Raw genomic sequence first — 13,308 nt, forward strand, 5'->3', positions numbered from 1 at the left:
GTTGTGTATAGTTGTCTCATTGGCAATCATACCACATCTTTTTTTTTTAATATTGACTGGTTATATACATGATATAATATATATAGCCCTTGCACGGTCGGTCCAGTGGACATATTTCATACTAGATAACTTATACAGTAATTCTTTTTATATATATGACAATAATTGTCCGATCTGATACACGTACCTATAATGTACAGAATTTTGAACAGCTTCAAATATATGGGGTCCGTAGAAACACCGCAAAGGACCTCCTTAGTGCACTAAGAACAAAAATGTGCACTAAGGACCTGATGGAATGATACAACTGTCACAAAGGATATGGCATATAGAAATAGACTTTGTAAAATTAAGGAGAAGGTCCGGTAAGACACCTTTTAGGCCCCAAAATATAGCAGCTTTACAAAATTGTTAAAAGTAAACTTTTAGTTATTTTTTGGACAGTAGAATGCTTCAGCTTCATAAATATGGGCTTTTTTTGACAATACATGCATGGCACATATATCGGGTACTGGCACCATAAAGTCATGCTAAATGGCAAAAACCATCTGAAAAGTGACATTTTCCGGCATATTTGCTGGATTTTTCATATTTGAGCTTGAATCGGATCGTTTTTAATGACAAAATCAGTGAAAATCTTCCACATACACTAATAAACCAAATAAAATAGACACTTAAGTGTTTCAAAAGTGGTCAAAATCTTTCGTCAGATGAACCTGAAATTTGAGGCCAAAATCGGTCCTAACCGGACCTACTCCTTTCATAATTTTAAATTATATCTTTTCTATAATGTTTTCTCGACACGTAGATTTTTCTACCTCAAAAAGTTGATTGTCACCTTTAGTATTATCGGTAGAAATTCATGTTCGCTCAACCTTGAACCATGAATAATCTGCTAGTATACTGATTAAACATGTACTAGTATATGATATTTCAAATTGTTCTCTATTTTTTTTTCATTTGTTTGTTTCTGTCGTATTTATTCTGTCTGCTATATTTTTTACTTCTAAAGTAATACCGTATTTTCAACTCTTTTCAGTTTGGGATTTTTTCATCCTTTTAATTTTATAAAGACAAATAATTCTGAACACTTCACGGAAAAGTGAGGATTGATATTTGGTTGCCAATACTTCATTCATTTTTCTAATGTCAGTAACTATGCCATTTATCAATATTTCGATTAAATAATTAAACTTATAGAATTGTATATATATATACACATAAAAGTTTATTTAGAGTAACCATATGCCGGATGAACAAAAAGTGTGCCATTTATTGAAAAACATATGGTTTGGTATAACAAGAAAACTTCTCTAGTGTTCTAAACATTTCTCACATAACCCCTCCCTCCAAACCCCCACTTCAAGCTCTGGATCCGCGCTTGTCCATAGTGCTTATTACATTATAAAATAAAATGGTATTCGTCTTCAATTGTTGAAATAAAGATGAATTGTTAAAAAAAAAAAAGCATTGACACCAGTTTAAAGTTATCGTTCATAGAAGACAGTTATGCTTTATTCTATAATTCTCTTTTTAAAACGTCAAATAATTTTACCTCTTGGAGTTTTTCTATATTACTTCTGTAATCGGATTTTGAAGAACCCCATGGACACCACATACTCTCAAATGTCTTTCAAGGAATAATGATAGTATGTAAACTCTTGTGTTGTTAGTAAGGAAATAAAATATCAAAAGCCTTTGTTTCTCAATTTGTATATTAATAATAGAGTTTGTTAATTAAAAAAAAAGCTTGCTTAGCAATTTCCTTAAAAACTAAATATATATAACAAAGGCAAAGTTTTAAAACACAAAATTTATTTTTTATTTTTCTTTCATAAACTTGAAATTATACCACGCTAAACCGTTAGGTTAACAACCATTGATTAATCAATAAGTAACGATCAAAAGACAATTGTTTATTGGATTAGGTTGATTGAACATGATGATTCGGGAATCTGCAATAAACCGTTGGTCACGTGGCAAGTGGCACGTGTTTATTAAAAAGTCATTTAACTTCAAAATTACAAAATCTATAATAACAGACATAAAGCTTTATTTAGAGTCGGTATAAGCAAGCAATTACAAACATAAGCTCTGAAGAGCTTTTAAAACCGACATAACAACAAATAAAACAAAACATACATATCGAGTCATGCACACAACATTAAACATATAAAGCAAGAGTTCAATCAGTATATAAACATGCAGCACAAAAGTTCTTTAAGCATCTTACAAGTTTAACACATACTGGTACATGCAATTATGAGATAAAAACACAAAAGCACAAATGAAATGGTTTGCACATAAAAAGCATAAAAGCACATTAAGTTTCTAAAATTAGCACAAAAGCAGCAGAAGCACTATAGTAAAGATATTAGAATAAATTTGCCATGCTGAAAATAAAGCAACAAAACAAAAAATAATAAGCAGAGATTAACTGGTTTTGCAGGCAAAGCATTGGCATGAGCTGCCAGACCAAGAATTTATCAAGTTCTTGAATTGATTTAAAGATGATTGCTTACGAAGCTCATCTGGCAGCTCATTCCAAAGCCTAGCACCTGCATACCTGAACGATTGAAGGCCATATGCAGTTGTTCTTACATGTGGTAGATCTGCTGTATTCTGGTATCTGAAAGAGTAAGTTTTTTCCTTTAAGTGAATCAAATCATGAAGATAAACAGGACAATCTTTATTTATAATTTTGAAAACTTCAATCGCCAAAGATCGCATTCTTCTTACTTTTAAAGATGGTAATTTTGATTTGCAGAGTAGATCTTCATAACTTGCTGAATGGTCTTCGTAGATAAACCTTAGTGCTCTCTCTTGAATTTTCTCTATCTTTTTTGTATTTACCTCCCCACAAAAGTGCCAAACTAGTGGGCAGTAATTAAAGTTGGACATTATGAAAGAATAATAAATTGTTAATTTTCCGAGTTTAGTCAGGTGTTTACCTATTCTTTTTAGTACATTTAATTGTTTGGATGCTTTTTTACATATTATAGAGACATGTTCATTGAAATTTAGTTTAAAATCTATTGTTACACCTAGCAGTTTAACACTCTATTTCATTACCTTCTAATTTAAATTTTAGGTTTTTGTCTTTAGTTTTTTTACCTACAGCTATTGCCTGAAATTTTTCTGGATTTGCTTTCATTTTATTTATTGAGAACCAGTTTATCAAAATTTTACTTTCTTCTTCTAAAGTTTTAATTAATTTATCTAAATCGTTATCTGCGTATGAAAGGGTGTTGTCATCTGCATAATTATAGAGTTCACTTTTATGAATAAAATAGAAAATGTCATTTAAAAAAATATTAAATAATGTTGGCCCTAATATTGACCCTTGTGGCACCCCTTTAAACATTGTTTGCCAATAGCTTGAATTAGTACCTACTTTAACACACTGTTTTCTATTAGTTAAATAGCTTTCCAAAAGTTTAAGAGATGAGGCGGACACGCCATAAGATTTTAATTTTAGTAGGAGGAGGTCATGGGGTAGGCAGTCAAAAGCCTTGGACAAGTCCATTAATATAGCTGCTACATATTTATTCTGATCTAAAGCCTTTTTCCAATCTTCAATTATTTTTAATAAAGCGGTTTGGCATCCATATCCTTTTCGAAAAGCTGACAGAAAAATGTGGAAAAATGAATTAAAATATTCAACAAGTTGATTTTCTATAGACCTCTCAAAAATTTTTGAAATCATGGGCAATATACTTACAGGTCTATAGTTTCCTTTATCAAGAGTGTTTGATTTTTTATGCAGGGGTATTACTTGTGCTTCTTTTAATTTATCTGGGAAAACAGCTGATTCAAATGATTTATTTATTATTTTAGAAATTGGAGTGGATATTTCCGATTCGGATAATTTTAGTATTTTTGAAGATATTCCATCTTTTCCTGTTGCCTTTTTTATGTTAATTTTATTGATTTGTTTTTTAACAAACTCTGGATCTACTGGGCTAAAATTTAGTTCTTCTTTTTCTGGTTTATTTTCTTTAATAATTTTAATACTTGGATGATGTTCATCTATTACAGTATCTATTGAGCCGATATCTTTGGCAACATTTATAAAAAAATTATTAAATAATTCAGCTACTTCATTTTGATTGTTAATTATCTTATTTTCTTCACAAAGTATTAGGTCTTTTGAAAAATGTGAACCTTTGTTTGTTAGGAAAGGCTTGATTGTTGGCCAAAAATCTTTGCTGTTAGGTCCTCCTATGCATCTTTCCATGAAATAGTTTCTGATGGATTTCTTTTTAATTTTATTTACTAGATTTCTTTGTTTTCTGTAGCATTCCCAATAGACCACTTTCGAGTTCATCCGTCACCGGAAAAAACTCGTCAATTATACGCGCCTTTATCACCGTCATTTGTGCGTTTAGGGGCGTCGTCACTTCCTTCCAATGTTGAGCGAGTGGTTGGAAAACTATAATTCTATATTGTACGAATTATTCGGCAAAATGAATTCTCAAAATTGACAATCAACACTGCTGTCATTAGGGAATTGTCAGTAAGTACCTACAGAGCAACAATTATTTCTAGTTTATCCTGCACAAAGACGATCACTAAGACGCTTGATGAACGTAAATAGTGCAGGGATACAGGCGAGCCCCTCTATCTGGTAAATGACGTCATAAAGGCGTGCATAATTGACGAGTTTTTGCCGGTGACGGATGAACTCGAAAGTGGTCTATTTGTTTTATTTTTAAAATTTTGAAATTTGTTGTATGCCATTCTTTTTTTATTTATTTCCCTTCGTAAAGTTTGATTCATGAATGGTGCTGGTTTGTTGATGGCTTTCTTTTTTTTCATAGGTATGTGTTTGTCTATAACCTCCATGAAAGTAGTTTCGAATGTTTCATATGCTTCTTATTGATACCTAACTTTATAGATATGAGGTTTTTAATCATACCCTCTTATATTCATGCTCGCTGTGAACTTAAAACATCGTTTTAGTGTCCTTAATGCAAAAACTTTCTTCTTAGTGCACTAAGAAGTCTTTTGCAGTATTTCTACACACCGAAATATATGGCCTTATTATTGGTAATATACCATATTAGTGTCACTAATGGCTTAACGTGTTACCAAATTAAGAAGAAGAAATAGGCTCAAAACCGCATTTTTAACTTTAGATTTTTTTTCAATCCCAAAATAGAGAAGAGGTCCTGTATACAGACTAATTAAAAAGTCCAGATGAGAAGTTTAACTTTTAACTGTTTCTTGACGCATGCCAAAAAAATGCAGTACCTGGTTACAGTTGCTCATTGAGAAATTATCATCTTTCGATTAAATGATCTTCAATCTATATGCCAGGTCTTCATTTTAAAAGTTATAAAATCTAAATGTGAAGTGATCTAAAATGTTCAATATTAATGAGTATTTTCGCTGTGAAATGAATGTAAGGTCGTCTAAAAGTATATACATGTGTATTTGACCCGACTACTGACTACATGGTAAACTATTCATTATGTATGTATAAGGGGGTCTGAGCGGGACTCGGGATTGTCGAGGCGTATTTTTTGTTGTGCCGTGAAAAAGCGAAATGAAGTTTAGCGGGACATGGGAAATTACAAAAATATCAGAATTGTTCACTTATATAGTGTAAGCGTAATGGCATCATGCGGGAATCTAAAAAAATAAAAAGTAACTAAGCGGGATCCGTGAACAGAACCCCCAATGAGACCCCCGTTAGTTGTGGCTTATTTTGGTTCTTTTTAGTTCGTTTCTTTCCCCTACATTACTTGACCGTTTTTGTAAAACAACAGCACTCGAGGTCTGACAGTATTTTACCAAGAAATGCACAAAATATTCAAAAAGAAGGCCTAGAAAATTTAAATATTGGTATGCACACATACTCCCCTGTCAGCACAGACAATTATATTTTTGTAAACGCGCCAAACTCGTTTCTAATATTTATAATAGAACTGAAAAGAAAATTGAAATGGAAATGGGGAATGTATCAAAGAGATAACAACATGACCAAATAGCAGATAACAGCCATAGGTCACCAATGGGTCTTCATTGCAACGAGAAAATCCCAAAACATGAGACTTGGGTGGATCCTGAGTCATATAAAGGGGTTCCTAACCCAGGACAAATTTGGGGGGGGGGGGGGGGGGTGTTAAACTACATGTCCCCATTCAAATGCATTGATCGTCCAGTAAAGAAAGGGGGGGTTCCAACATGTCCAACCCTCAGCCCCCTGGATCCGTGCCTGTGAGGCATGCTTTAGCTTGCCATTAAACAAAAATGTATACTAGTTGAGTGATAATGGACGTCATACTAAACTTTTCAATACAAAGAAAAAGAAACTAAAATAAAAATCATACAAAGGTCACAAAGGCCATAACTTCTGGCTCCTGAATAAGAAAAAGTGCAAAATGCAGTGGGGATAAAAGCCTTTACTGTAAATTCCTGAAATTACAATTATATAAATCATCTCGCATCTTTGTGCATTTCTTGAAATTGGTCATATTAATAAATGCATGCAATATTTTCAGAAAATTTCAATATATAGGCTTTTTTTTAAAAAGTCAATCTTGTGCATGATTATCAATGATTATACTCGCACAATTAACACATGTGGTTCTCAAAACTCAAAGGTGTCTATGCTATTTATGACAACTTTTATACCCCCGCTTTCAAAAAAGGGGGGTATACTGTTTTACCTCTGTCTGTCAGTCCGTCCCATGAATATTTTTCTTCGCATTTTTCGCAGGAACTACAATACAAGGATTTCTGAAATTTAGTTGCAGGGTTTATCTAAGTCATTTATACTGTTTGATGCGTTTTCAGATTGATCACTTGTCAACTTCCTGTTAACCGAACACTTGTATGATTTTACACATGATACTGAGCCAAGTTGAAAATTTTCGTCACATTTTTCTCAGGAACTACAATACAAGGATTTCTTAAATTTGGTTTTAGGATTTATATAAGTCAGCTATACCGTGTGATGCATTTTCAGATTCATCACTCGACAATTTCCTGTTTACCGAACACTTGCATATTTTTACACTATTTATATTATCCACTTGCGGCGGGGGTATCATCAGTGAGCAGTAGCTCGCAGTTTCACTTGTTAATAAAGTATAAATTTACAAAATATGTTTAGAACTATATGATTTTTATGTTTTTAAGCATAGATATAGTAGGTCAGGATCTGCCAACTCTCACTGACTGACTGAGCACATAAATTCAACACTAGTTTTTTGGTGTTGCTTAGTGTTTTGTTTTGTTTTGTTTTTCTTTTCTGCATCTTATGTTTTGCCTTGGCATTGTCAGTTTCTCTTTCATTGCCTTTGGTTTTTTTGTTATGTTAAATAACAAGTCACATATAATCATGATAATTAAGGTCCTTTTTAATTTTTAGGGATTTTAAATTTTTAATTTAAAGTTAGGGATTTTATTCATAAAAGGGGGGATTTTCCAGTACGTATACTATTCATAATGCTTTGAGCAATTTTAATGAAACTTGGTGAATTATTTTTGTATAACATAAACATGATAATTTTCCTTTTAATTTAAAAAAAAAATCTGATTTATGTCATTGTACTATCATGACTTGGGATTAGGATAGTCTCAAGAATGCTTTCACAAATTTTTATGAAACTTTGGTGAATTGTTTTTATATCTTGACATAAACACCCTTTTTATTATTATGACCCAAAGTGGAGGGGGCATAATGTTTAACACTTGATCGTTTGTCCGTCTGTCCCAAAGTTGTTTTTTGTTCTCTTACATGTCTTACATTACTTTAGTTTGCCTCAAACAAATTCAATTAAACTTTTACAAAAGCTTGTTATCACAATACTCAGATCAAGTTTGAATTTTGGTGATGTCAGTGTTACTGTACTAGAGTATCAGAGTTATGCCCCTTTAGAAATGGGGAAAATATGCTGAATTTTTGGTTTCCTGTTTTCTAAACTTTATTTTGTCTCAACCAAATGTTATGAAATCAATACACAATGCTTATAACCACAAAATACAGATTAAGTTTGAATTTTGGTAGTGTCTCTTTTACTAAATTCTATAGTTATGTTCTTTAAAAATGGAAAAAATTGTTTCAGCCTTCTAACTTAAGTTTCCCTCGACCAAATTTTATTAAACTTTAAAACAATACTTTTTACCACAATTTTAATTAGATCAATTTCAAATTTTTGTAGTAAAACTTTTACTGTTCTTCAGTTATGTTCCTTTAAAACTTTGAATAATATGCAAGCTGGAGTATCATTCCCTATTTATCATGTATATTTTTTTATAAGATGCAGAGTTAAGGAACTTTAGTTGTTGCAAAGTTATTTAAAATTTGTCCATTTTCAAAATCTTTGAAAGGTTTTAGAAATTTATGTATTTGTTAAAAAAATCGCAGCCTTAAACTTATAGTCACTTGAGAGATCTATAAATTGAGCCAAATTATATACATGTTTTATGTCAATGAATACCACTGTTTGTGCATGTTTTTTTTTTTGGAGGGAGGGGGTCTTATTTGCGCAGTGCTCATAGTTTTTTATTCGACCAATAAAATTCATTTAAAGCTTACAGACCAGCTATAAGGGCAAGAAGCTTATCAAGCACTCATGGTTTAGATTTTTATTAAACACACATTAATATACATATAAATGTACATTAAACAGAAAAAATATTGATGCAAGATGTCATTCAACTTTTGCTCTTTTATGTATAGGACAAGAACTATAGAAGGTACAGAGAAATAATATACAGCAGAAATAATAGGCAATGTAAAATTTGCAGAAGCCAACTAAACCTAAATGGTAAGGCACCTTTTAATTTTAAAAAGTTATTGAACTTGAAAGATGATTACTAGTATCATGATTACTATAAAAATTCAAAGATGTGGTATATTAAATATGAAAACTATCACGGCTTTGAGAAAGAAATTGTAGGCCTGTTACGACCTTCAATAATGAGAAAATCAATACCCTATACTATAGTCAAAGTATAAAAGACCAAAAGATGAAACATTGAAACAATTCAAACTGTAAAACTAATCATGCTAATTGCCTAGTTTATAACAAAATAAATTACAAAAAATAAATATGACCGGTATGAAACAACAACAACAACAACCACTAAATTTTAGTGTCAGACTAAACTGACAAAAACTTCAGGCTCTGAACTTTGGACAGGCACAATAGGAATATGGCAAGGTTATATAAAAATAAGATGTGGTATGATTACCAATAAGACAACTCTCCACCAGACAACCAATGATGTAAATTTCCTGCAAACATGGACTTGACTACTGTAAATCAACTAATTTTTCGTGAATACTTTATCTTGCATTTTATACTTTCTAGTCTACATCGCAGTTATTTATTTTTCTCGAGTTCAAGTTTACTTAATGTATTTTAATAAGGAAAGATACACATGAAAAACATTTATTGCTGTTTCTCTCTCCATTTATAACATTTTATTTGCTTTTTTTGTGTATTTATAGGTGATCAGACATCTCGGTTTTCATGATCAATAGGTCATTACTGAAGAGGAAACTTAAAGTTGAAATTTATTTACATAGTGCATAATTGGATTAATTTGAAATGGAATGTGTGCTTTCCTGCAAAAAAGAAATAGGAAATTTCAACATGTGATAATGACCATATAAAACAAAATGGAGTTCTATCATAGATACCCGAAAACACTATTGCATAAAAGCAACAACATATCTTAATCAAAAGAAAGGAGAATGCAGAACAAATACTATTTTGTTGTTGAAAAAAGGAACACCAGTTTTATCCACTCATTTACATCGCTCCCTCATATCAAATATACAGAAGAAGATCATTGAAGAACAATTTGCAAAAATGATTTCTCTTAGAATTGAAGGGAATTGTTTAGTGAATGGAATAATGTATTCACTGAATTCTTACATAGTGGATTGAATAACTGTACACAAGCTGACACAGAAGAAATTCTAATTTAAAATAACACTAAAAGTGTTTATTTTATTATTTAATCTGCAAATATATAAATATTTTTTTTAGAACACCACAAATGATATAATGACATTCAAATTGGTTGTTTATTATTGTATCGAATTGAAACAATTACAAAGAAAACAGAAGCATTTGCTCCAAAAAAATTATAAACCAAAGTTAAATTTATATAAAAAGTATAAACAATACCTAGATCTAAACAGTCAGACTGTATTATTTTCAATGTCATTAAAATTTTGAGTCAAACATTTATTATTAAATTTTTAAATATCATTTGCATCAATTCTACAGTCTTTTAATAATTATATTCATACTGTTTGTATACATGGTGTAGTGAAGAAATGTTTAACAAGTAAAAATAAGGAAAAACATTTCCTTAAGGGAAATTTGATGTTCAGAAATTTCCTTAGAGGAAATTTGAAGAACAATGATTTCCTCAGAGGAAATTTGTTGTCTTGAATTTTCCTCCAAGGAAAAGTGTTTGTCAAAAATTTCCTCACAGGAAAAAGTATTTCCTCAAAGGAAAAAGAATTTCCTCTAAGGAAAAAGAATTTCCTTTAAGGAAATAGAATTTCCTCAAAGGAAAATTTAAAGCTGCAAATTTCCTCAAAGGAAAAAGAATTTCCTCTAAGGAAAAAGAATTTCCTCTAAGGAAAAAGAATTTCCTTTAAGGAAATAGAATTTCCTCAAAGGAAATAATTATGCAGCAAATTCCCTAATGGAAATCTTTTTCCCTTGAGGAAAAAACAATTTCCCTTGAGGAAAAATCTTTTTCCTTCAGGGAAATTTGATTTCCCTTGAGGAAAAGTACTTTTCCTCTGAGGAAATTGTTGAAAAAAGGGGCATAACTTTTTCAACAGTGGTGATAGAGCCAAAATTTTTTAGGACAAATATCAGGGAACCAATACCAACCGAGTTATCAACTTTGTTTTGACTTAACTCTTAAAATTAAGGTGACAACTTTTGCACTCAGCGGAATTGCAAACTTGTCCCGGAGACTGTTCAATACTGATGTTTTAACTAACAGCTTAAATTTGAAATTTATCAGAGTTTGCTTGCATCTCATTCACCCTGAACCAATCTATTAGTTGAATGTTGAATTAAAGTATTATAACCAGGGCTACATAAGGAAAGGGTATTGTCATATGTATGATTGTAGTAAGCTATTTTTGATAATTAAAATACATGTATATTGTTTATAAAAGTGTTAATAAGTATGGGACCAAGGTTATATCCGTGAGCTTCCCCTTTCTGGATGTCAACCAAGCTACCTAGAACAGTTTAATTTTATTGGTTGCTTTCTATCTGATAAATTTGATTTTAAAAGAGCTGATCGGACCGAAACGACATATGACGACAATTTGTGAAGCACAATTATAAAAACATATATTTCTGAATGTACAGTATACATATCATTGTCATTTTGCTTCGTTTCTTTTGTTACCTGCCTATTCTGACATCGGACTCGGACTTCTTTTAAACTGAGATTTACTGTGCGTATTGCTGTGTGTTTGTTTTGCTACATTGGCTAGAGGTAAAGGAGAGGGTTGAGATCTTACAAAACAAGTTTAACCCCGACGCATTTTTGCGCCTGTCTCAAGTCAGGAGCCTCTGGCCTTTGTTTGTCTTGTATGTCTTTTAATTTTGTTTCATTTATATGTTTTGGAGTTTAGTATGACGTCCATTATCACTGAACTAGTACACATTTGTATTTATGGGCCAGCTGAGGCCCGCCTTTGTGTGTGGGATTTTCTATAGCTGCGTTGAAGACCCATTGGTGGCCTTCGGCTGTTTCCTGCTCTTTGGTCGGGTTGTTGTCTCTTTGACATATTCCCCATTTCCATTCTCAATCTTATATTCCTTCAGAATAGTCTTCACAAAAGATTACACTATTGAAAAACTCCCAGCATGCACTAACAAAAAACATAGCATATGCATCATTTCGTGCTATATTTGTTTACTTCTATATTCCTCTTTTAAGGATTCCCTTCCCTTTTTATCTCACCTAGCCCAAAGGGCCAAGTGAGCTTTTCTCATCACTTGGCGTCCGTCGTCCGTCTTCGTTAACTTTTACAAAAATCTTCTTCTCTGAAACTACTGGGCCAAATTTAACCAAACTTGGCCACAATCATTATTGGGGTATCTTGTTTAAAAATTGTGTCCGGTGACCCGCCAAAATAACCAAGATGGCCGCCATGGCTAAAAATAGAACATAGTGGTAAAACGTATATTTTGGCTTATAACTCTGAAACTAAAGCATTTAGAGCAAATCTGACAAGGGTTAACAATTTTATTAGGTCAAGATCTATCTGCCCTGAAATTTTCAGATAACCAAACAATGGATTGTTGGGTTGTTGCGCCTGAATTGGTAATTTTAAGGAAATTTTGTCCGTTTTCGGTTATTATCTTGAAAATTATTATAGATAGAGATACTCTGTAAACAGTAATCATGTTCAGCAAAGTAAGATCTACAAATAAGACAACATGACGAAAATGGTCAGTTTACCCCTTAAGGAGTTATTGCCCTTAATAGTCATTTTTTACCAATTTTTCATAAATTTTTGTTTTCTTTTACAAAAATCTTCTCTGAAACTACTGGACTAAATTTTAAGAAACTTAGCCAAAGTCATTATTAGGGTATGTAGTTTAAAAATTGTGTGCGGTGACCCGTCCAACCAACCAAGATGGCCGCCATGGCTAAAAATAGAACATAGGGTTAAAATGTAGATTTTGGCTTATAACTTTAAATTTAGCCGTTTTTGGTTATTATCTTGAATACTATTATAGATAGAGATTAATTGTGAACAGCAATAATGTTCATCAAATTAAGATCTACAAATAAGTCAACATTACTAAAACGGTCAGTTGACCTCTTAAGGAGTTATTGCCCTTTATAGTCATTTTTAAACAATTTTCATTAATTTGGTAAATTTTGGTAAGTTTTTACAAAGTGTTTTCCTCTGTAACTAAAAGGACAAGTTCATTATAGATAGAGAACATTGTAAGTAACAAGAATGATCAGTAAAGTATGATCTACAAACACATCACCATCACCAAAACACAAAAAATGTTACAAAATAAATGTTATTTGACAAAATACAGCCGAAGAAAGGAGTTGACAATGGGAATTTATGTTTGCCTGTATTATTGAATCAACAAATATAGTTCATGTGTGTATCAACTTTCGGTAATTTTTATAAATAAAACAAAATTATAATTTTTTCTCGGAACGATTTTTTTCTCAATTTTTTTCGATAACAAACTTTTTTTTTTATCAAAAGCAGACATGACTTCTCTTACTGACACATAAATGTATTTATTTTTATTTCAATGCTCAGTAAATACA

The 13,308-nt window shown here is 31.7% G+C and overlaps 1 protein-coding gene and 1 long non-coding RNA gene across 2 annotated transcripts in view; both read left to right on the forward strand.

The window, feature by feature from the left end:
- Positions 1-13,308, forward strand: part of LOC134700479 (uncharacterized) — a 521,631-nt gene that overhangs the window by 322,115 nt on the left and 186,208 nt on the right. The gene's annotated exons all lie outside the window — the stretch shown is intronic.
- On the forward strand, positions 5,720-9,707 carry LOC134700512 (uncharacterized). Its single transcript, XR_010103907.1, has 3 exons — positions 5,720-5,847; positions 8,693-8,780; positions 9,467-9,707. It is a non-coding gene; the product is annotated as an uncharacterized LOC134700512 (long non-coding RNA).

This window comes from Mytilus trossulus, unplaced genomic scaffold (genome assembly GCF_036588685.1).
Source record: "Mytilus trossulus isolate FHL-02 unplaced genomic scaffold, PNRI_Mtr1.1.1.hap1 h1tg000158l__unscaffolded, whole genome shotgun sequence".
NCBI classification, from domain to species: domain Eukaryota; kingdom Metazoa; phylum Mollusca; class Bivalvia; order Mytilida; family Mytilidae; genus Mytilus; species Mytilus trossulus.